This window comes from Wyeomyia smithii, chromosome 1 (genome assembly GCF_029784165.1).
Source record: "Wyeomyia smithii strain HCP4-BCI-WySm-NY-G18 chromosome 1, ASM2978416v1, whole genome shotgun sequence".
NCBI lineage: Eukaryota > Metazoa > Arthropoda > Insecta > Diptera > Culicidae > Wyeomyia > Wyeomyia smithii.
This window is the reverse complement of record NC_073694.1, coordinates 4,528,297-4,553,531: the sequence shown is the minus strand read 5'-3', so window position 1 is coordinate 4,553,531 and position 25,235 is coordinate 4,528,297. Positions and strand designations below refer to the sequence as shown.

The following is a 25,235-nucleotide window of genomic DNA, read 5'->3' as shown; positions in this document are numbered from 1 at the left end:
CCGCGCAGCCAATCACTACCTCTCTTCCCAAGCACAGTCGACACTAACGGATACAATCGATCTGACTTTGTTGTTATTGTTGTTGTCACTTTCTGTTTCCGATGTTTATGCTGCTGCTAGCGGAAAAAAACCTTGCAAATATGCATCTTTTTGTTGGTGTTAAATTTACGACAGCGGCCGGCGCCCCATCATTTTAATTCCAAAACCGCACCGGTGACATGCGGACGCTAGGTGATAGCAGCTGAAAGGAGGAAAGACAAAAGAGTACCGGTCATCTCGTGCCGGTTTCACCCGTAATGCTGGTGGCTTTTAGTAGTAAATGGCTACTGCAAAACACTTAAATGGCTGGAATTCTGGACGGACTAACCAGGAAGCTATAATCGGCAACTGGCACCTTTTGGTGCCTCGAAATTTTGGTACAGAAGCGGCTAATTGAATTTTCTGTTTTACCAAATGCTGCTGCTAGCGGAAAAAACCTTGCAAAAATGCATGTTTGTGTTGGTGTTAATATTACGACAGCGGCCGGCGCAGCTTTCAAGAAACATTTGTCTCTACCATTCCATCATCTATGTAGCCCCTCCTTCTTTCTAATTATCTGACGAAGCTTTGGTATAAAACGTATCGTTAACGTATTTCACCCCATCAGTTTCATTATTAAACCGTACCGGATACATACGGACGCTCGGTGTTAGCAGCTAAAAGGAGGAAAAACAAAATAGTACCGGTCATCTCGTGCCGGTTTGACCCGTGATGCTGGTGGCTACTGCAAAATACTAAAATGGCTGGAATTCTGGACGGAAACCAGTAAACAAGAAATCGGCAACTGGCACCTTTTGGTGCCTCGCAGTTTTATAATAGAAGCGGTTAGTTGAATTTTATGTTTTACAATTGCTGCTGCTAGCGGAAAAAACCTTGCAAAAATGCATGTTTATGTTGATGTTAATTTCACGACAGCGCTAGGTGTTAGCAGCTGAAAGAAGGAAAGACAAAATAGTACCGGTCATCTCGTGCCGGTTTCACCCGTTATGCTGGTGGCTTTAGTAGTAAATGGCTACTGCAAAACACTTAAATGGCTGGAATTCTGGACGGACTAACCAGTAAACGAGAATAATCGGCAACTGGCACCTTTTGGTGCCTCGAAATTTTGGTACAGAAGCGGCTAATTGAATTTTCTGTTTTACCAAATGCTGCTGCTAGCGGAAAAAACCTTGCAAAAATGCATGTTTGTGTTGGTGTTAATATTACGACAGCGACCGGCGCAGCTTTCAAGAAACATTTGTCTCTACCATTCCATTATCTATGTAGCCCCTCCTTCTTTCTAATTATCTGACGAAGCCTTGGTATAAAACGTATTGTTCGAACATTTCACCCCATCAGTTTCATTATTAAACCGTACCGGAAACATACGGACGCTCGGTGTTAGCAGCCAAAAGGAGGAAAAACAAAATAGTACCGGTCATCTCGTGCCGGTTTCACCCGTGATGCTGGTGGCTGTTAGTAATAAATAGCTACTGCAAAATACTAAAATGGCTGGAATTCTGGACGGACTACCAGTAAACGAGAATAATCGGCAACTGGTACCTTTTGGTGCCTCGCAGTTTTATAATAGAAGCGGTTAGTTGAATTTTCTGTTTTACAAAATGCTGCTGCTAGCGGAAAAAAGCTTGCAAAAATGCATGTTTGTGTTGATGTTAATTTCACGACAGCGCTAGGTGTTAGCAGCTGAAAGAAGGAAAGACAAAATAGTACCGGTCATCTCGTGCCGGTTTCAACCATTATGCTGGTGGCTGTTGGTAATAAATGGCTACTGCAAAATACTAAAATGGCTGGAATTCTGGACGGACTAACCAGTAAACGAGAATAATCGGCAACTGGTACCTTTTGGTGCCTCGAAATTTTGTTACAGAAGTTTTGTAAAAGAAGCGTTGCAGTTACCTCTACTATTTGCTTCAATGGATTATTTTTTTTATAAGAATACGGTAGTCAACGTCAGGCGGTCGTGTCTTGAATACCACCCTCCTACTTTTTAACAGTATAATCTCCGACCTACATGAAACTTTTGTACCAATCCGTTATAGTAAACCCAGGAAAAATCCGTGGTTCAATAGAGACATTTCAAATGCAATTATTGATAGAAATTTAGCGTATAAGCTCTGGATCTCGAGCAACTGAACTGATGAGAATCACGCTCAATATAAAAGATTACGTAATAAGGTTACTCATTTAATAAAAGGGCCTAAATCTAACCATGTTTCCATTAGGATAGATTCTTCAAATAATAACAAGCAGCTTTGGAATAGGTTGAAAGCTACTAATGCTGTACCAACTTCGGCGTCGGATAATCGATTAAACCTCTCGAATGACGAAATCAACGAATACTTTGCATCGAACTTTACACGTGATGGGAGTGTTTCTCCGGTGCCTACATTGAACGAAAATGGTTCTAAGTTTTCTTCTGTGGACGAAAATGATGTGATATTGGCTATATCTTCAATCAAATCTGATGCTATTGGTCTCGATGATGTTCCGATTAAATTCATACGCCTGATTTTGCCCCAAGTTTTGCCAAGAGTAACTAAGATTTTTAATATGATTATATCCACCTAAAAATTCCCCCGGGCCTGGAAGTTAGCCAAAGTTATTCCTATACGCAAAAATGCCAGAAGTAATGCAGTTAACAACTTACGTCCAATAAGCATACTGTGTGCGCTTTCCAAAGTTTTTTGAAAAAATTTTGAAGCTTCAAATTAATGATTTCATACATGACTTAAGGTTGATGTGTACTGAGCAATCCGGTTTTCGCAGAGGCTATAGTACTACAACCGCCTTCCTTAAGGTACATGATGATATTCATGCTGCTATTGACAATAAAGCTATAGCATTCCTGCTGCTTGTAGATTTTTCTAAGGCTTTTGACAGGGTTTCTCACGTTAAGCTTCTAAAGAAATTGTCAACCCAGTTGATGTTCAATAGAGCCGCTGTGCAGCTTATACAATCATATTTGACATCACGATCTCAGGTAGTTACTACGGATAGTTGTTTCTCAAACCAAATTGAAATTTTGTCAGGTGTGCCGCAAGAATCAATCCTTGGGGCACTGCTTTTCTCTATGTTTATTAATGATTTGCCCAGTATCTTGAAAAACTGTAAGGTACATATGTTTGCCGATGACGTTCAAATTTATTTTTATTCACGTGACCTTTCTTTGGCTTCGATGGCAGATCTCCTTAATGATGATTTGTCACGAATTCTCGCATGGTCCGATAGCAATCTTTTACCAATAAATCCTTCAAAAACTAAGGTCATGCTTATCTCCCAAAATCGTAATATTAGCAATCTTCCTGCAATTATCTTAGGTAACGATGTCATAGAATATCTTCCTAAAGTGTCTATTCTTGGCTTCATGGTGCAAAATGATTTTAATTGGGAGAGTCATATAAGTAGTCAGTGTGCAAAAATTTATAATGGACTTAGGGCTCTTAAACTGTTCTCAAGTACTCTGTCAACTGCTATAAAACTGAAGCTATTTAAAGCTCTTATCTTGCCTCACTTTTTGTACGGTGATGTTTTTCTATTAAATGCTTCAGCTTCAGCGTTGGAAAGGTTGCGTATTGCACTAAATTGTTGTGTTCGCTCTGTTTTTGGATTGTCGAGGTTCTCTAGAGTATCTCATCTCCAACAGGAATTAATTGGTTGTAGATTTCATGACTTTTTTAAGTTACGATCATGTTTAATGTTATTTAAAATTATAAACACTTTATCACCTCCATACTTAAGAGAAAAAATTCATTCCTTACAAAGCAGTCGTACCAGAAGCTTTTTACTTCCTATATTTCGAACATCACATTATAAAAATACTCTGTTTGTGCAGGGCATTGTTTTTTGGAATCTGCTACCTTCTGAGCTCAAAAATATTCGGTTCTTAAATGGATTCCGTCGTAAATGTACAGCATGGTTCAATAATGGGAGAAGTTAATAAAATAATACCTAAGAAATATTCGTTACCATCAGAAACTTAAGTTATTCTACTATAATATTTCGAATTGTAGTAAATTAAAAGGTTTTTTCTTACACTACAATGTTTGTAAACAAATAAATAAATAAATAAAATAAATAAATAACATTTTTACGAAAAAAGTTGTAAATTTCGTAATTATTTTATTTTATAATTCATAGACGTAATACACCCGAAAAAAAGTGATAGGTGAATTTTGATGAAAATAAACCAAGGAATCCAGAAAAAATATTGTTTTCGCCCGGAAGTGTTGCCAGATAGATTAATTTTGTATTTTAAAATTAAATTTGCATTTTTCGGCCAATGCAGCTAATTTTTTCTTAAATTTTATGGTTTCATTGTGTTTCTCAGAAAATTTTACGTAAGAAGAACTTACCACTCCGTGGTAATATGAGCCAATCTTGAGATATAACATTTTTACGAAAAATTAATTACGAAATTCAGAACTAAAATAATTACGAAGTTTACAAAAAAAGAAAAAAGAGATTTTGAATAAAAAATGCGTGACTTTGCAATAAACAGGGGGGTCCCACAGAGCGGGGGGTTTTCCAATCGACACCAAATTTGAGATTTTTCTAAAGTGACAGTAGATGAATAGTTCTCCCAACTTTGAGCAAAATCTGTGATGGTCGTGTCCAAGTTTGTGCTTTTTCGTGGTCACTTCGTATGGAATGACCCTGCTATAATATTCAAGTGCCCAAATCCAAAATTTGGGCGCAATACCATGATATCTGAACTTTTTATGACTTTTCAAAGCTTGGCATTCTGACGATCTTTGATATATTTTTGAAAAAGAACATTACTTAAAAACGCTCTGCAGCTTTAATGTAAGCTGGGATTTGTTTTTCGCGTTAAGAAAGTAGTTGTTCGAAATATTGTGTAAAACAAATCTCTTTGATTGGTCATGGCCTGAACTAAAAAATAAGTTGAAATTTTACCAAGAATTTAATTTAATCAAAACTATAATACTCTTCTATTAAAATTCTTCGATATTGACGTAAAGGATAAAATATAAATTTGGGAAAAAATCACTGAATTTATCCTAAAAAGTAAAACAATATTTATGATGCTATGTCAAACCAATTTTACCATTCTCCCTTCATTCAAAACATTTTTGTCGCATTTATCGACACTTGTTTTGCTTGACCAGCCTTTGTATGAAGTCGCCCCACTGTGGATTGTGAGATGATCATCTGAACGAAGATGCAATAGCTTGTAAGAATGGATCTTGGTGCACGAATAGAAGCCATCAGGACTCCAGCCCCTGATCATCTGGAGGTGGAGGAAAAAAGACAAAACTGCTGGAGTGGACGATTGAGAAACACTGGCGCTGAAAAATAGAATTGACAAAATTTGAGAGGAAAAACCAGTACCAGCTATCGCTCTGGACTCGGATAAGCGACGTAAGGGCCATAAGGGCCATCCTACGTTGGGTGCTCGCGGCGGGATAAACTTGGAAGTTGAGGCCATTATCCTAACCCAGTAACAGTTAGAGCTCGAGAGAGAGAGAGCGAGAAAGAGAGAGAGTGAGAGAGAGAGAAAGAGAGAGAAAGAGAGAGAGTGAGAGAGAGAGAGAAAGAGAGAGAAAGAGAGAGAGTGAGAGAGAGAGAGAAAGAGAGAGAAAGAGAGAGAGAGAGACATAGAGAGAGAGAGACATATATATATATATATATATATATATATATATATATATATATATATATATATATATATATATATATATATATATATATATATATATATATATATATATATATATATATATATATATATATATATATATATATATATATAGAGAGAGAGAGAGAGAGAGAGAGAGTTGTACGGGATTTTGAGTATTGGCTGGGAACACTGAAACTGGGACAGGGTTGGCTAAAAAAAGACCATGAAACCTGTGCGATAGCTTTGCTAGGTTTTCCGGCATAACTTTCCGTGACTAAATCGGTTGATTTCCCGCTGTAATTGGTTCCAATCGCGAAAACTTCCTCAAGATATGGAGCAAAGCAGTGTGGTCAGAGAGTACTACTAGCAACGAGAGTCACCAAATTCTGGATAATCGGACCCGTACTAAAGGCCATGATTGAGGAACCCGAATCTTTGTTGGTGACCCAGACTTCTTGAGAACAATATGATGAGTATCCCAAACAATCGATGTTGCAAAAGTCTAGGTGCTCAGCCCTAAATTGAAAGATAATGTTATTTAGTATAGTATTTTTGTAGAACATTTCGACTCTCTAAAAAATGTTTACAAGTTGTCCGAACGTGATTTATGAAAAAATGACTTTTTCAGCCTAAAAAAGCACTGAAATTTATGCTGCAAAGCGGGATTATATTGGAAAGTTTAGATGTTAAAAGTTTCAAGAAATGAAAAATAAGATTTAAAAAGGGTAAAAAAATGACAAAAACTAAACTAAAGGTAAAATAAAAGTGAAACGTCAAAAAGTTCACATTACACACTTAATTTATCTCGGGAAACTTCCCAACAGCTGATGGAGCTCGGCGAATTTTTCAACAAATGTCAGCAATAAATTTCGACGAACATTCAGCAAATGTATCGATTTACCGTAAACCAGCAGATACTAAATTTTGTTTGCCGAAGTTCTTGAAAATTCTGCGGAAAACTTGTAGAACATTTCGCTGAATTTATCAGCTGTTGAGTTCTCGGCAATAAAATCTAAGTGTGTAGGTTAACAATGTTAAAGAAAGGTTTAAAATTAATAAATAATGCCAAAAAAGGTCAGAAACGTTAAAAAAGGGTCAAATATGGATAAGTGAAGAATAACCAATGTTTCGAAGTAACAACTTGAAAATTGTGGAATACATCATAATATACAACAAACATGTGTTGCTTCACATTCTTTCAAGAGGTGCTATTCCATTCCAGCCTACTTAGTTTGATTTTGAAGGTAAAAATCTACACCTGTCGAAAAAATCAGAAGCAAATTAAAAAAGGAAAAAAGTAGGAGGGTGGTATTCAAGACACGACCGCATGACGTTGACTACCGTATTCTTATAAAAAAAAAATATTCCATTGAAGCAAATAGTAGAGGTAATTGCAACGCTTCTTTTACAAAACTTCTGTAACAAAATTTCGAGGCACCAAAAGGTACCAGTTGCCGATTATTCTCGTTTACTGGTTAGTCCGTCCAGAATTCCAGCCATTTTAGTATTTTGCAGTAGCCATTTATTACCAACAGCCACCAGCATAATGGTTGAAACCGGCACGAGATGACCGGTACTATTTTGTTTTTCCTCCTTTTAGCTGCTAACACCGAGCGTCCGTATGTATCCGGTACGGTTTAATAATGAAACTGATGGGGTGAAATGTTTGAACGATACGTTTTATACCAAGGCTTCGTCAGATAATTAGAAAGAAGGAGGAGCTACATAGATGATGGAATGGTAGAGACAAATGTTTCTTGAAAGCTGCGCCGGCCGCTGTCGTAATATTAACACCAACACAAACATGCATTTTTGCAAGGTTTTTTCCGCTAGCAGCAGCATTTGGTAAAACAGAAAATTCAATTAGCCGCTTCTGTACCAAAATTTCAAGGCACCAAAAGGTGCCAGTTGCCGATTATAGTTTCCTGGTTAGTCCGTCCAGAATTCCAGCCATTTAAGTGTTTTGCAGTAGCCATTTACTACTAAAGCCACCGCATAACGGGTGAAACCGGCACGAGATGACCGGTACTATTTTGTATTTCTCCTTTCAGCTGCTATCACCTAGCGTCCGCATGTCACTGGTGCGGTTTTGGAATCAGAATGATGGGGCGCAGGCCGCTGTCGTAAAATTAACACCAACAAAAAGATGCATATTTGCAAGGTTTTTTCCGCTAGCAGCAGCATGAACATCGGAAACAGAAAGTGACAACAACAATAACAACAAAGTCAGATCGATTGTATCCGTTAGTGTCGACTGTGCTTGGGAAGAGAGGTGATTGGCTGCGCGGTATGATTTAGACAATCGATATTAATTACCAATTTTTCAATAGTGTATCTCAAACAATAGTTTTTTTTTGTTATATAAATTCAACCGTAAAAGAATTTCTGATCGATTGATGCCAAAACCTCGAAAACCTGATTAAAGATGACTGCAAAATAAGCGCTCAAAACCTGACCACTTTTCTCTGGTTTTCTCTGGTTGAATTACTAGATTTTCAAATTCAGGGGCCTAACTTCGATATAGACGTTAGTCAACGTCAAAAAAAATGATAACAATTTGAAGCGTTAAATTGATGAAGCAGCGAAGTATAATTCACGTGACTCACAAAGTGCTTGAAATGAAACAAAAGTTTTTCATTTGAAAGCGACGTCGCTTTGATTTTATTTATATTTTTTGTCATATTTAATTCATATTATTCATCATATTTTTGTAGTTTTTAGTAGTTTTGTTAGCAATTTTTGTTAATTTGGTTATTTTTTTTTTTAACCTTCTTTTTATATATTATTGATTTGTTTCGTAACATCTATTTCTTTTAGCTTCGTTGTCAATTTCTTTCGTCATTCTGTTTTGGTTGATCATTTTGATTTCGTTTCATGTTAATTTAAATCAGTTTAGATTCAGGTTAGTTCTAGTCCATTCAATTTAATTAAGATGTTATATCATGCGGCATTTTTTGACCCTTGAACTAGTCATGATAAAACTTAATTCAGATTATAGATTACAGTCCTACCGAAGAAGTTTGGCAGAGTTACGTCCTATGTGTTGTTGTTCGTACTTCGTACGCACCTTTCTTCTTACGTTCGTGCCAAGCTGCAATCTCTACTTAGAAGTGTAACCGTACCGGCGGTGTGGTGTTTTCCTACAAGTACCCATAGCGCAAATGCTGCACGGAACCGGTTCCTCCCCCACGCGATCTACGAGGCCAACGCACCTTATAACAAAACACAAATCGCGAAAGGGGACTGAACTTTCCCAGGAATTTTCGGTTGCTGGCTGGCTATGCTGTGTGTTTATCAAGTTCAATATTCAAAGCGTTTTTCCTATGTGTTCGCGTTCGCGTTCACGTAATATTCAAATTATGGCCGCATTTCGCGTTCTGATTTGACCCACTTTGTCCTGGAGCGGAGAGTTAGGATCAGGAGTGTGGCATAAATAATAATAAGCCGGCCGGGGTTTATTTTTATCCCCGACGCGACGACGCTGTGCGGAATTTGGGAACATGTCAAATTCAGACACCGAAAAACAAGCTTGCTTCGATTCCATGCTGTTTTTTTTTCTCGCTTCGCATTTCGGAAGCTTTTCACACGTAACGCCATTATTTTCGCGCCTGCTTGCTGACTGACCTAAACACCGGTAGCCACTAGCGGCGGATGATATTTATCCGACTCATCGCGAAACCGCGCCCGCCGCCGCCTGCTTCGAACGAAAAACAAGCCGAGAAAAGGCATAAGTCGATAATTGATGCGCTAATGAAGTAGATAAATATTGTTATGGTGAAGATTCTGCCCTCTCTCTGTGTTTTCTTCATGCTCACGGTCGCGGTCAGTTCCAGGCCGCGCACTGTGCAGTGCAGAATCCAGAATCGGAAGGCAATCTGTTGAGCTTTCTTCGAGCGCGCGATAATGACGGTTCCCAAGGTGTCGGATTTTATGAAATCCCAACCAAAAGGGGGAGAGGCAGGTATTCGTCTTTGATCAGTTTGCTTGGCTTGTTAGTGGCGCTCGAACCGGGGGGGAATGTTCAAAATGTTCGTAAACTAGTAAAGTTCTGGTTGTTGATTTTTATTTTTTTCCAATTTAGCTTTAGTGTACTAAGGTTGTGCAATTTCAAAGCCTGGCCGGGTGTGCCGAACACGACTACGTCGCAGCGCTGGAAAAATAAACATAAATGCAAGCCTGCCTCGCATTAGCACTGATTCGATCGGACAGATTTCGAACTCACGCGGAAATCTGCTGATTTCCATTCAAAACCGATATAATGGCGCCTTTTTCCTGTCTACTTGGATGGTGTGGTTAAAGGGTGGCAGAAACGGGCGGGAGGGTAGCAAGCATTGAAAACATTCCTCCGTTAGTACGTGCACGTAATTGATTTATTGTGAAATTCACTTTTACTCTCAACAGCTTACAAATGATTCGGCAGGCCCCGGGGACGGCTAAAACCCAGGCCTGCGCAAGGTTTTGTGGCATTAAAATGGAATGAATGGTGAGGTTTTACTGCTGTGGTTAATGCTCTGACATGACACTAGATTGATGGTCTAAGATGTGGCCATTTCACGTAGAAATTCATTTTTTTTAAGTATTATATAACGCTTTTGAACTTCCATGGCAGACTGGGATGAATTACGTTCATCTAAACTAGTTATTGATCCAGCCGTCAGAATTAGAACAAAACGAAAACCAGCTGCAGAACTTATTCATATTACGTCTGATGTAATCGGTTTCGGTTCTGTGGTTTCAGCCGGTACGAACTGCCTGGCAGGCTGGCAGTCAGCCGCAATTAAACTCACTCGCTAAGCCGTACGCTACCGGTTATCATTCGCTATTTTTTCTATATTTCTTTGCGAACACAGAAAAAAAGAACCGTGGACCACACGCTCAATATTGGCCCCGCTGAATCAGAGCCTACTGCGATGCTGTTGCCGCTGCCACCATCACACAGTGGACGGAAATGCGAATTTTTTTTACCAACACGTTTGCAATGGAATTTTTTTCATGGATTTAGCAATTGAAATGTCCATCTTTATAAAAAGATGAGTTTGATTCTCATTCACATTTCTATCAGTTGTGCTTATGACTAACGAGAAAATGATGTAGGAATGGAGTTTTGTGCAGTGAATATTGATTTCTCTCTGCAGGAACAGTCTTTAAAGCCTTTTGGAGCTCTAAATATGAAAATGAAATCTGTAATATGGAGATCAAAAGGCATTATGAAATTCATAAATTACAATTGTAACTCCTCCTAAATCAAAATACGCTTCAAAAATGTCGCGTAGTGTCCCCAACATTAATCGAAAAAGTCCTGCAATTTGTTTCAAAAGTGCCCCGAAAAATACACTTGAAAACGACGTTCGCTTTAAAAATGGTATGAAAATTCCCGCAAACATCCCTGAAAAATCTCCAAAATGTTTTAAAATGCTTTTAAGATATTTCGGACATGTTTAAAAAATGTTGTGGATATGTCTCCAAATATTCCTAATATGTCCTAAAAATAACTATTGAAACTATTTCAAAAAATGCACCGAATAATTTTCCTCAAAAGTTCTTAAATATTTTTCAAAAATACCGAAATAAAAATTTAGAGTCCCAAAAATGCCCTCAAGATTTTTTCGAAATGTTTTAGATATATCGTCGCATATTTTTAGTGCTAAGCAGAATTAAAGAAAGGTCGCGAAACTACTAGTAACCGAAAATATCTCAAACCAACCTCAAAAGTGTATTAAAACATTTTCAAATATTTCATGAAACAAAAAAAAAGACTTGAAAAATACTCTAATTATTCTAAAAATACGCTTAAAAAGGATCAAAAATATTTTAAAACGCTTTTAATGATCGTAAAGATGAATGAAAATATATCTGAATCTTCCTGAAACGTCCGAAAAAAGTTACAACTAAACTTTCCTAAACTATAACATAAAGGTTCCGAAAAATGTCTTGAAATGTCTTTACATTGTTTCAAAAATGCGTCAATACTCAAAGTATTCCGAAAAACTATTTCAAAAATAACACTGGTCGATAAAAGCGAAAAAAGATGGCGGCCCGTAAGCTCGAACTGGAAAAATATGAAAGATAGTAGCGGACGGTTAGAACGTTATAGTCTTTCATTTTTTCCGGTTTGAACGTGTCTTTAATTGAATTTTACAAAAAATATCATAGATTTTAGGGTAAATGTTGGGCCAAAAATAACAAAAATTATAACAATAATGACAAAATTTATTTATTAAATTTAGCTAGAAAATTATTATTCTCCTCTTTTTTTCAATTTTCCCAGAAAGAAATCTAACTAGAGTGAGAGATAATTAAAAAAAAGAGAGAAAGATAGATAGAGAAGTCGTAATGAGATCGATGCTGGAGTTTATTTTGCCCATTCTAATTCTTTCGCCTCAATTTGTTGGTTTGATTCACGTTAAACATTTTTTTGTGGCAGATATACTTTTCCAAACGAATAGGAAGTGAAGCGCAAGAATCATAAAGGATAACGTTCTGGGTCGAATAGATTCCTTTCGGAGCTGGAGGGTAAAGAATAAAATACAAAAAAAAACCAATAAAAGAAAAACGCGAACGAGAGAATCTGTTTCACATATTTGTCTGTATTTCTGGTCGCTGTTTTCTAGGTTTAAATATTGTTTTTTGTCTTTCTAAGTCCAAATTGTTTTTTTACCTTTTCCGGCCTTTTACTCTTTTGAGTCTCATTTGGTAAGATTTTGTTCAGTTCTAGAAGCATTTTTTTCATTATTTTGTACGATTTTACATCCATTAGAAGCGACTTTTGGCCTCCTAAACTTAACTGAGGTAAATTTTGCCTTTGTTTTTTTTTCTGGCTTGGAAGCGTTTGAAATGTTACTGGACATTTCTTGTCCCAATTTGGTTTTCATTTTTTGGTTTCATCGGGCGTTTAGAATTTTTTCTTTGTTATTCTAAGTATGATTTAACGTCAATTTCTGTAACTGGCTTCAGAACAGTTTTCAGTTATTTTGTGCAATTGGCATCATTTTTTACCTTCAAAGGATTTTTTACTATTTTACTATACTCCAGAATCATTATTCCTGTTTCTATGTTTTATTTAGGATCAGTTTTGTACTCTGCTGGGTTTTTGTTCTGTTGTAATTTGAAATCTTTATTTTGTGTGTTTTGTTGACGTTAAGAAGGTTTCCGAGAGAATTTTTTCATCATTCTGAGCTGGTGTTCGTCATTCGATTTCGGATGATTTTCAAATTTTTGATGGCTTTCTATTTCGCCATACGGTTTTTTATAACATATTTTTTGTTTTTTTTTTTGTAGAAAACTAAGAAGCTTGAAATTATTTTTCAGTATTGTTTCTGGCCTTACGAAGCTTTTATCGTGGTCAGTTTGAAATAAGATGGCCTTTTTCAGCTTACAAATGCTATCGTGAACCCAATTTGGTGTTATCCTTGTCTTGAGTGTTTTGTTTTATTTAAATTTTTTAGCTTTTATCTGTTTACAGGTGTGTTTTGAATGATTTCTAGATTAATTTACAAAAAAAATCAATGTTGACATTTTCAGGTTCTAATGTTTCATTTCCTGCTTTGGTTATACCGTAAAACGGAGTGAATAGAAACAGTGCGGCAAATAGGAACAAAACTTCTGAGCGTGAAAAATGTTACTACAAGTATTTAATAAAATTCGAAAAAGGTGTAATAGAATTTTCTCGGATAGTTCAGTGAGAACAAGTCCTCCAAACCCATTTATGGGGTAAAAGCACTACTGTCAGTTTGTTGGAAAGAAAACAACATGGAAGTTCAAGTTCAGAGCGTTTCCGAATGCTAAAAACTTTGTCTATGGAAGCCATTTTGTAGAATGAAAACTGCTGACAGAAAGGAGATAGAGGGAGAGTGAGAGATAGAGAAAATTAGAGAGAAAGAAAGAGAGAGAGAGATATAGTAAAAATGAGAGAGATAGAGAGAGAAAGAGAGAAAGAGAGAGAGAGATAGAGAGAGAGAGAGAGTAATAGAAAGAGAGAAAGCAAAAAAGATATAGACAGAGAAAAATAAAGACAACGGCAAAGACAAAGACAAAGACAAAGACAAAGACAAAGACAAAGACAAAGACAAAGACAAAGACAAAGACAAAGACAAAGACAAAGACAAAGACAAAGACAAAGACAAAGACAAAGACAAAGACAAAGACAAAGACAAAGACAAAGACAAAGACAAAGACAAAGACAAAGACAAAGACAAAGACAAAGACAAAGACAAAGACAAAGACAAAGACAAAGACAAAGACAAAGACAAAGTCAAAGTCAAAGACAAAGACAAAGACAAAGACAAAGACAAAGACAAAGACAAAGACAAAGACAAAGACAAAGACAAAAACAAAGACAAAGACAAAGACAAAGACAAAGAGTAAGAGTAAGAGTAAGAGTAAGAGTAAGAGTAAGAGTAAGAGTAAGAGTAAGAGTAAGAGTAAGAGTAAGAGTAAGAGTAAGAGTAAGAGTAAGAGTAAGAGTAAGAGTAAGAGTAAGAGTAAGAGTAAGAGTAAGAGTAAGAGTAAGAGTAAGAGTAAGAGTAAGAGTAAGAGTAAGAGTAAGAGTAAGAGTAAGAGTAAGAGTAAGAGTAAGAGTAAGAGTAAGAGTAAGAGTAAGAGTAAGAGTAAGAGTAAGAGTAAGAGTAAGAGTAAGAGTAAGAGTAAGAGTAAGAGTGAGAGAAAGAGGAAGATGGAAAAATCGTAAAAAAATTGTCCTGTAGTTTATCTATCTCATTTTTCTTTGTGTGAATTTGAAATTAAAGAATCGTAGTCAGACGCAAGAAAAAGAAAGAGCGAAGAAAGATAAAAGGAAATAAATAATAAGAGAAAAAATCGAAGAAAAAGAAGGAAGAAAATGAGATAAGTAAGAAATTCAATAGAGAAAGATAGAGTTGGTAATGAGTAAGAAACGACGAGGCAAAGATAAAAGAACAAGATAATGGAAATACGAAATGAAATGAATAAAAAGAATAGAAACTTAAAACAAACCACGTGGAGAAAAGATAAACGAAAACCAAGAAAAACTTTCAAACGAAAAACATGAAATGAAGTCAAAGAGACAAAAAAACACAAACAAGGGAGAATTAAAACAAACTGACAGTAAAAGATCAGGGTATAGGAAAAAAGGGCAAAAATGAAGAAATAAAAGAAACAAATGGAGCAAAAATATCATATCAAGATGTGTGAGAAATGAAGAATAGAAAAAGAGAGAAATAAAGCCAAAAAGAACAAGAAGCATCAATAGAAAATAGAAGGTCACGAGAGGAATAAAAAGCACAGAAGTGAGAAAAAGAGAGAAGAATCTGGGAAAAGAATAAAAGGAGAGAAAACGGAAACATAGAAGATATAAAGAAGGAATAATAGATATAAATCGTCAGAGAAAATAAAATAAAACGATCATGTGAAAGAGTGGGAAATCGAAGAAAGAGAAAAAAAAAGGAATCTAAAAATAAAAAGATGAAGAAATCCAATGGAGAGAGGAAATAACTGGAGGAAAAAATTACAATAAATGGTAAATAAATATAGAAAGAATAAAAAAAAACAATTTTGAAGTCACTCTTCCTGCTTTTTTGGTAGCTAAAGTCACTTTTTTGACCAGGTTGACCACTTTCAGCCCTGTAAATTATAGAAAAAGGAAACAATGAAGAGAAAAATGAAACAAATGGAGTAGGAAACATATGGGAAAGTTAAATAAATTGAAATAAATAAAGAAAAAAACAGAAACGAACTAAAAAAACACGAAGAATCTGTAATAAAAGTGATAGGTAGAAACAAATATGTATAAGGAAAAGGAAGTATAGAAAGAAGGTTAAAAAACGAAGTAAAAGAAAGAATGAGAAAGGTCTAGTTAGAGAATTAAAATAGAGGAAAAATATAAATCGATGAAGATGAAGAAACGAGAGAAATTTAGAAGGAAAAGAAGATAGAGATGAGAAGGAAAATACATAAATTGGAGGAGACAGAGAGAGAGAGAGAGTAATCAAGAGAAAGAGAGACCTAAGTAAAGAAGTCAGGTCGGAGTCAATTATCCGGAACATCAAAAATACAAAAATAAAATATTCAAATTTGCCAATAACGGGCATAAAATTAATATTTCTTTTTTATTTTATTTTACTTGTATGATGCAGTGGCGTAACCAGAAATTATTTCTGAGGCGAAAGGGGTTAAATCTTGAGAAGCAAAAAAAAATAAATTGGACATTGATTATTTTCGCTTAATTCGAACATGTCCCAAACATGCCGGAAGTGATATAAATGGTCATAAATATGCCAGGAGGGATGGTAGAGGTAAAATTTTGGAATAAAAATTGAAAACGAACACCAAAAAAAAAAAAAAATCCGGATAATCGAGTCTAAAATTCCGGATAATCGATTTTCGGATAATCGAGTTTCCGAATACTCGAGTCTTCGGATAATCGAGTCCGACCTGTAAAAAGAGGAAGATGAAGATGGATGAATAGAATAGAGAGAAACATAGCAACAAATGATACATAAGTACAGGAAGAAATATAATGAAGAAACAACCAAACGGAAAGACTATATAGAAAGGGGAAATTAATTACAAATGTTGAATCAAAGCAAGATACTTTAACAATAACAAATTTGATAACAATGTCAAAAATAATAAAAATGCCAAAAACGACAAAACGCCGCTGGAGTTAAGAAGCCGTTAATAGGAGGAAACTTTCCTGAACTCCGTAATTACGGAAAATCAAAAAAATCTTGAATAATTATAAGGGTATTAATCTATTAGAAATCAAACAGTAATAAATAAGCGCTGTAAATTTATAAAAAATATACAATCAATTTGGGGATTAAGAGTATTTCGACTGTTGAAAATAAGACAATTTACAATTTCAGAGACTGTTATTGAGTCACAAAACAATAAAACTCAAGCGGCGCTGATAGTCAGAAAGTAAAAAAATAAAACCAACTGAATCAGAAACACTTTTTTGCTTTAGAGTATCAGAGTTTCATAACATTGATAGCTAAATTGGCGAACGAGAAAATTTTTTTTGGGTTTGCATTGCGTCGACAGTAAAAAATCAATAAAACGGAACTGTACTGAATCGAAGATTTAGTTGGGTTTTAACCAATAATTCTAAATTTTCGAGCACTATCCGCAGCCGCCGCCACACGAAACTGGTTCAAGTAACAGCTGCATACTGCAGCGTAATAAACCCCCCGTCACCCCTTTCCCCCGTCAGCAGAAACCTTTTCGAATTCAATCGACTGTCTCCGAATCGAAGCAAGCCCTGCTTCCAGTGTTGTGGAGGGGAACCTAATCAAAAAGGTATTAATGTGCATAGACATGACTTTGAGGTGAGTTCCGCGGCTTACGGGCGAAACTTTTCGGAACAAAAAGAGTGACTGACCGACCGCGTGCGCTCCGGTTGTGCTACGTTTGTGTGGTTTTTGATTTATGTGTCGACGCGGTTTGCAAACGCCGCCGCCGTCGTCGTCGTCGTTGCTCCAGTCAGGATTGATATTGTGGTCCAATTATTCTACGGAGTCTGATAGAGGTTGTAATTTTTTTGTTCATTTTCCTTGTCTAATTTAGTGGCGGCTCGCCGCCCGGTGGCGATGGTCACTAATGTTAGAAATGTTCCGTCCTGTTCCCCTAAGCCCCAACTTGATGGGGAAACGATCAATCATCGAGTTAGCACGTGCGTTTTTTTTTTTGCATACATGGCGACCGCTGCGCGGGCAGCAGCGGGTGTGAAGATCATCAATTCCGTTATATCCTTAGTGTTTTTAGTTATGGTTGCGTTTTTTTCTTCCACTTCTAGCGGGTGTCTTTCTTGAGCTACGCCGACCGCAGAAGCAGCAGCAGAAGGTCCCCGATGACGGACGCGATAATGGTAAGAGATAGCGATCTGTGGATGCACCGTGCGCGCACTCTCGGTAGCCAAGATCATCGTCCGTAGATCTGGAACTGCTAACCCAGTTTACGTGACAGGAATGCCGCTTCGTCATCAGGTTTGTCTGTGGGGCAAGGAGAAAAAAAAAGTAGCATCTCGATTACCAATGACATTTATTTGAACTACTTTCCCGGCTGAAGTAGGAAGTTGTCAGTCGCCAAGTAACCTCGTGATATTTACTGGTTTTTTGTTTGCTTCCATCACATTAGTTCTCACGATTGTCACTGGTTTCGAAGCGGAATTCTGTTTCGCAGAATCGTAACACCATAAATCGTCGAGAATCTCAGGCTGCTTCCCATCCCATCCGATCTGATCGGAGCCAGATTTGGCCTAGCAATCACTTCGATCCGAATATTTCAGAGTTTTTGTTGTTGTTTTGCACCACCAATCATTCCGCATCGGAATAAATCAAGCACCGCTTAAAGTTTCGATTTTCTACGGCACATAAATTTCCCCTCTCTGGCGCGCCCCACCCTCCGGAGAAGTTCAAGTGATGCTCTTGGGGGGATTGTCCTTAGCCGCAGACTCACCACAACCGACGGGGTCTGTGTAGTTGGTTAGTAAGGCCAGCAAAATCGCTGCACTTATCTTCTATAAATCATTTCGCTTCTTCTTCCAAAGGTGCGCGTCCTCGCGCTTCTTCACTTCTTCTAGAATAATTTTAAAACAAAAAAAAAAACGCAGACCCCTCGCTCAAAGACCCAGTCTGCGAGCACGCAGCAGCAGCAGAGTACAGTGCAATACAAAAGTAAAGAGGTCATGCACCCGCTCGAGGGACGACGGGAAGAAACACAGCCCGGGGGGCTTCTGAGTGGCCTGTACCTGATAGTGTGCTATTAAAGGGCCATCCGAAGGTGTAGATTGTCTAATAAATCTCATCTCTATAGGAAATTATGAACTCTGCCGGATCTCTCGATCCTTCCCTTCCCTCCTCGCAACGGGGGTAGAAAATTATAATGAGCGTTCTTGAACTATCCTCTCTCTATCTCTCTCTCTCTCTCGCGCGCATTCGAGATCGCCGCAACAAGGCATCACAGTATCGGACTAATTTATGGAATTATTATCCCCCTCCCGGTCCGCTCACCTGTCTCGATTTACTCGCGGGTCGGATTGCGGGGCGTGAAAAGAGCCGGCCACTTCTACACTGTAGTACTATGATATTACTGATGCCATAAAAATGGGTGGTTTCGTAGAACAAAATCTCCGCGAGACTTATTGCCGACTTTTGCCTAGGTTGGAAGTGCGAATTGACGAATCGTTCCGATCCGAACCGACGATCGCATCCGATTTGGTTGGGCAATTTTGTTTATACCTGTTCGGTGTTACTAAATCTGATGAGAATATAAATTTTTGGTCGGAATATTGGTATAGAACTGTACCAGACGAGGAGTGCAGCAGAAAGGGGCAAACTATCGATTTGCTACTGTTGTGCTCTGAGACTCGTCAGTTGAGTTGAGTGTCATCCGAGTAGGCCAGCAATGCAAGGCCCAGTGGAAAAAAACTCATAAGCGATAGCAAACAAGACCCAGAATTGCTGAATAATAAGTCTGGCTTGCTTGTTGGAGCTGAGACTATCCACATCAAAAATAAAGTTTCTCAATGTCAGCAGAGCAATGATGTAGTTTTAAATACAATAGAAAATCACTAAAATTGCTCAAAATGTACGTTTCTGAAAACCAGAAGCAGCCAAATTGATTTATAATTGATTCAAACTGAAAATTTCTTCTTTAGGCCAGACAAAGTAAACGAAAACTAAAAATATTCTTAAATGAAATTCAAAGCAGTCTGATGATCAGTAAAGCCTAAAAAATGTGTCAAATTGGAACTTAAATCACTAGAAATGCCTGTTCAAAATATATGCCTAGAAGAAATGATTTCAAAAAAGGTCCTAATTGTTAAGAATCGTAACTAAGAAGTCAAAAATTTTTAATAATCACTTTAATTAAGCTTGAAATCGTAAGTCGCTATAATCTCAAAGCCTTACACTTGAAAAAAAGTTGAATTTTTAGATTATTATGCCAAATTATATTAAAAATTTCTTGACAATGAAATGTCCCAATGAAATTTAATGCCAGTCTCAATTTAAAATCGCCAGGAATCAATTTAAAGCCAGTCTCAAATTCCAGAAATATATTGCAACTGAAAGAGAAAAAGCTTAAGTGAAAATTGGCAATAAAGCTAAATTTTCTTTGAATTTTTCAGAAAAAAAAAATAGAGCAGCATGGACTGAAAATAGAGGAAAAAGTTATAAGAAAATTGTGGACCATTCCAACAAGCAAACTGGTAGATTCAAATTATAAAATAAACTCTAGTATTTTTATTTTATTGCCACTTTAATACAGGCACTCTAGTAGGTCAAAGTTCGCCAGGTACTTTTCAAGTGTTTGGCCGGTTGCACCGACTTCTTCTGAATCGAGTAAATTCACTGTTTTGGTTTTCGCCATCACGGTGAGAGTTCGACTGATAAAGCTGTCTATTTTTTCTTCTGACTCATGGATTACTATGATTGATGTCGCGTGGGTAGTTTCGCCAGTGAGTGTTTTGTCCATTTTTTGTTGTTGCAAACGTCATTCTGGTATGTAGAGGTCAAAGTCGTCAAGCAAACAATTGCCTCTTGGATAGTTTAGTGAAAAACAATTGTTTCTGTAATTTGCAAGATAAACTTCGAAAAGTCCAGTATTAACAATGTTGGGTCCTATGTTTCAGAATTAGTAAAATCCATAGTATCAGTACAGGCCAAATCAAATTTTATTGCAATGAGGTGTTCACAATTTTGGATTTCTACATGGCGTCTGGAGTCTATTTCCGCTCTCTGGCTTTTTTCGTTCCAAAAATAATCACATTGAGTGCAATTCGGTCACTTTCGGAAACCGTTATCTTGGATTTTGGAATGGCGTCTAGATGTGATTACCGGTCTCTGGGTATCATATCAAATCTAGATAGACCAGTTTTATTTAATGTCAACAACCGGAAGTTAACATTTCGGATTTTATTTCTTTTTAAATTTTCTAGCTTCTATGCATTATCCCGATTACTGAAAAACCATATTGGGAAACCGAAAGTCGCCACCTTGGATTCCAAAATGGCGTCTGGTGGTGATTTACGGTCTCTGGGTACCATTCAGACTTAAGAAATATCCATATTGGATGAAATTTGCAGTTTCGAGATGTTTCCATTCACCGCAAGACGCCTTCAGGCCCCAAAACTAATATATTTGTGACACAGCTGGTAATCGTTGAAACCAGTCACTTTTGGGGAAATGTTCATGTCATTTTATAATCATTCTTGCAACGTTGTTGTTCGTAGGAGTTTTTTCGGGTCATTTTGCGGTTATAGTTTGAGATGTTCTTGGGCAGGCTTGTAGGGGCCTTTTTAAGATGACTCCGGGACATTTTGAAGCATTTCTGGAACCAAAAACGAACTATTAACTTTACTTTGTTGGCCAACGGACTGGTTACCGGTCTAGGGTCGAACGAATTAGAGATGTCCTACTTCCTTTGTTTCGGTTGCCGTTCTCCAGTCACCTCATACACCAGGGATTGTCTTTTTCCCTTGTCGAAGATTGAACCACTGCGACCATTTTTTGATCTGTTGTGGTATGCTTCAACTTACTCTAAGTGCGTACGAGCAGGCTCATCACTATTTGGCGAGTTGATGTCCTTGCTACATTGCACATTTATCCTAGTTAGGCAACACATTTCGTATGAAGTTTATTACCTCACCGGGACTTTCCCTCCAACTTTTCGGTAGGCTCTATGTGACCCTTACCGAAGATACGCAATCTGCGTTGTATTAATACTTGGCATTCGCAGGGTAGATGTTCTGAAGTTTCGCTTTCGATGCCACACAGGCGACATTTATCATCATCAAGTTTGCCTATCTCCTTGAGATGATACTTACTCGGACAGTGCGCTATAGTTAGACCTGTGAATGTCCTCAGGTCTTTCTTATTTAACCTGAGCAGCACGAGGTTCTTCTCGCGATTTGGCTCTATGAATCTTTTCGATTGTCGACATCCCAGTTTGCTTTGATGGTCGCTTTCTCCCATTCACCGAGTTCAGCTTTTAGAGCGCTCGGGGAGACTCCACAGAAAGGTTCTGGGCCAACAAAGTTAATGGATGACCCTTGTCTGGCTAGTAAGTCATCCATCTCGTTTCCTTCGATTTTACAATGTCCAGGAACCCAGTATAAGTTAACCTGGTTTTTCATAGCTAACTGTCGGAGCGACAGGATGCATTCCCACACTAGTTTAGAGTATTTATTTGGAAATCTTTCAGTATTCTCAGGTGTCCTGTTAGACCTCCTTCTTTTAGGTTGTACCGTCGATTTAGCCTTAGATCATTTTTTTCCGCTTCTAGTTGAACCACCTTATGAAGTGGAAAAAGGTGAAGTACTCCTTCTAGGGCTTTTGAGGGAGTGCTTCTCATAGCTCCAGAAATCGATGCACAGGCCAATCTTTGGATTTTGCCTAGCTTAGCATGAGTGGATGTTTCAGTGTTTTGAGCCACCAAACTTACGAGGCTTGGGTTATTTTGGGTATGATAATTGTATTATATATCTAATGTATCATACTGGGTTTGAGACCACAGCTTTTTCCAATGGCTCTGCTGCATACCCATAGGGTGTTTGTTGGTAATTGCTTGTTTGATTTGAGTGTTCCAGCTTAGTATGATTCCCGATTATTTGACTTCAGTGGAAAGCTTTTACATCGGTGCCTTCCAATCGCAGTTTAGGAATACTGTATTTTCTTTTTCGAGTGAAAGAAACTATTGTTGTTTTGGAGGGATTTACACTCAACCCCTCTCGCCTGCGCCATTGAGCTGTGAGATTAAATGGAGTTTGCATTCCATTAGAAATAACGCAGTCGTGCTTCCCCCTAACTAAAATCACTACGTCGTCTGCAAAACCAATCACTTCGAAGCCTTCCTCGATAGACTCCGAAGAAGATCGTCTACGATCAATGACCATAACAGGGGAGATAATATCCCTCCATGAGGCCATCCTTTTGTAGTGTTTCTTGTTAGAGACGTGCCACCGAGTTTAGCCGATATTTCGTGACTTATTAGTGTTGCATGAATCCACTTTATTGTGTTCCTGTCTATGCCATGCCTTTCCATGGCTATTTTCATTGAGTTGTGAGACGCTTAATCAGATGCTCCCTCAATATTAGGCAAGGCTGTCAGGAAAATTTCCTGGGCATGGATGGATTTTTCGATTTTTCCCACTTACATATGTAGCGCGTCAGTGGTTGATACGTCGTCTTCGTAAGCAAATTAAAATTTACTTGATAAATTGGATTTAAAAAAGTAATGTTTTAATTTTATGATCGATTAGTTTTTTCATAATTTCATAAATGATGGAAGTAAAACTAATTGGCCCAAAAGGCTTTCGGGAGTGTCCTATCCCGTTTTCAGGCTATTGGTATGAAAATAAATCTAATTTGTCTCCAACTAGATGGAATGTAATCTAGTATTAGGCTCACCTTACACATCTCCGTAATAATTGGAATAAACAGTTGCTTGCTCTTCTAGAGCACAATCCATCCATCCATTCCCGCAGACTTGTATGGTTGGAAAGAGTCTATTGCCCATTCAACCTTCGATTTACTGAATATAAAACAGGCAAGTTCCTGGGATTCAGTCCAAGTGGCATGTGAGCTTAGCTGTTCTCCAGTTTAATCCTGGGAAATGATTTTCCATCATAATTTACAGTGTTTTCTGAGAATTTGTGGTGTAAACACCGTCAGTTTTGCTCAATCTACCTAAGCCTTTGGAATGTTCTTTAGACAGGGCCTTTTGCAACCTGGCTGCAGTGGATGTATTTTCAATACGTTCACACATTAACTTCCAACTCTTTTTTTTCTAGATTTTCTTATTTCCTTGCTGTATTTTGTAAGTTATTTACTATACAGTTCCCAATTACATGTTAGTTTCGCTTTATTGATTAGTTTCCTAGAGGAGGAGGACTTTCTAAGTCCTTCTAGGGACTTATTCCACCAAGGTGATCTGTCCGCTTCAGGCTCGCCTCTCTTTTTCCCGTCCAGTAAAATTGCGAGGCTTCTGTCTCATCCTTTCCTCGCGTTCTGATTCAAGTCTTATATCTCCTCGATTTTGCCTTGATTCCTTTTCAGATACTGTTATCACTTAGCGTTCGGGCACTTCCTTTCCAAGCTTGAAGTTCAGCTTTAGTCCCCAATTAGTAATTTTACGCATAGCAACATCGTCCACTGACAGTACTGGCTGAGTGTGTTTTTTGTATTATTGTTCTGGCTTTCTATAAGGCCAAGAATCGTTATCATTTATCGCGCTTATCGGAAAAAGTACAGGGATGCTTTCCGGGTTTGGGATGTTTTTCTCATCCACCACCATCAGTTCAGCTGTTTTCCGAGGTTTAAGAGTCGGTGTGATTATTTTAAGCCAGTCCGCTGTATAGTTGTCCTGGCATGCAATACTTATACTTTAGGTTTACAAATTTCGGTTTCATTTTCTCTTTCCTCTGTTCCATAACCTTCTCGAGGATGGACTGCCCTATCAGTCCTAAGTTTGTTGTGGAGAGTTCATTTCTAGGGTAGTTTTTTACGAGAATTCCTAACCTGACACATTCCAGTGTTTCGCTATAGGTTGGAGGACCATTAGTTCTGGCAGCTGATTCTTTTGAAGTCCCCGCTGTTCCTGTCCTTATTACTTCCAAGCTTGCATTAACCGACTAGCATTTGAGTGTTGGTAATCCCTTTTCTTTTTCGGAATAGGATTACCATCACTACTGTTGGATGTATCGAGCGGTCTAGGCCTTTTGGGGTTTTCTGATTGAACACTACCTGTTTGGAGTTTCGTTGAACGGTTTCTAACTAGTTCTCGGGCTTCATTTACGTTGTACCCCTGGAGAACTACATCTTTCAACTAACCGCCAAGTATCGATCGCAGAACTTTACACTCAAAAACTCCGACCACTCATCGATCAGTTCCCTTCAGCGTCAATGCTGCCACATACACATACAGAAAATGCTCAGCTCGTCGAACTGAGTCGAGTGATACACGACATTCGGCTCTTTGGAGCATTTTATTACCTTTGGCTTTGTGATTGCTTTACCTTTCTAGGAGAAAGGCAAAACGCATTGTTACGCATCACTCCACGCACCCGCGTTCGGCATGAATTCCACCGGCCACCGGTTGATTACCTGCCTCTGAATATCAACCCGGGTTCGAGAATACCCATATTGAATGATGCTTGGTCTTGTTTTCAGCTCTGATTAGCCGTAAGCTACAATTTTCAATAGTATAACAGCCAGCATAATAAAATCCCAACTTTCCGTATTTTGGTGAACGCTTAACTAGTTTTCCAATCGATTACTGTAGGAATAGAGGAAATTTGTTGAACATTGGCTGAGTTATTGTCCTTTGAAATTAAACAATACTCGTGACGCTCTCTATGTTTTCTAGCGTCATTTTCGGCATTCTCGGCATCTCAGAAATATTTCAGATGGTGATGAAAAAAAAACTATCTCCTCCATTTTCGCGACAAAATTGTTGGAATTCTCCCAGAAATTCTCGATGAGACGCAGCTGGGGGACGTTGCGCTGATTCGCCGACTTCGGTATCACATCGATATTCAGCCGCTCCATCTCCTCCAACGATCGCATCGAGTAGTGGGCCGACG

General features: G+C 37.9%; 1 protein-coding gene across 5 annotated transcripts in view; it reads left to right on the top strand.

Annotated features, from left to right (window-relative positions):
- The window catches only part of LOC129724466 (cadherin-86C), a 440,382-nt gene that overhangs the window by 90,419 nt on the left and 324,728 nt on the right, over positions 1–25,235 (top strand). For 4 of the 5 annotated variants that reach the window (XM_055679524.1, XM_055679774.1, XM_055679438.1 and 1 more), the window contains one exon: positions 17,448–17,519. The exons of the other annotated variant lie outside the window; for it this stretch is intronic. The gene's annotated coding sequence lies outside the window, so the exon portion shown is untranslated. The remainder of the gene's footprint in view (positions 1–17,447; positions 17,520–25,235) is intronic. 5 annotated transcript variants of the gene reach the window in all.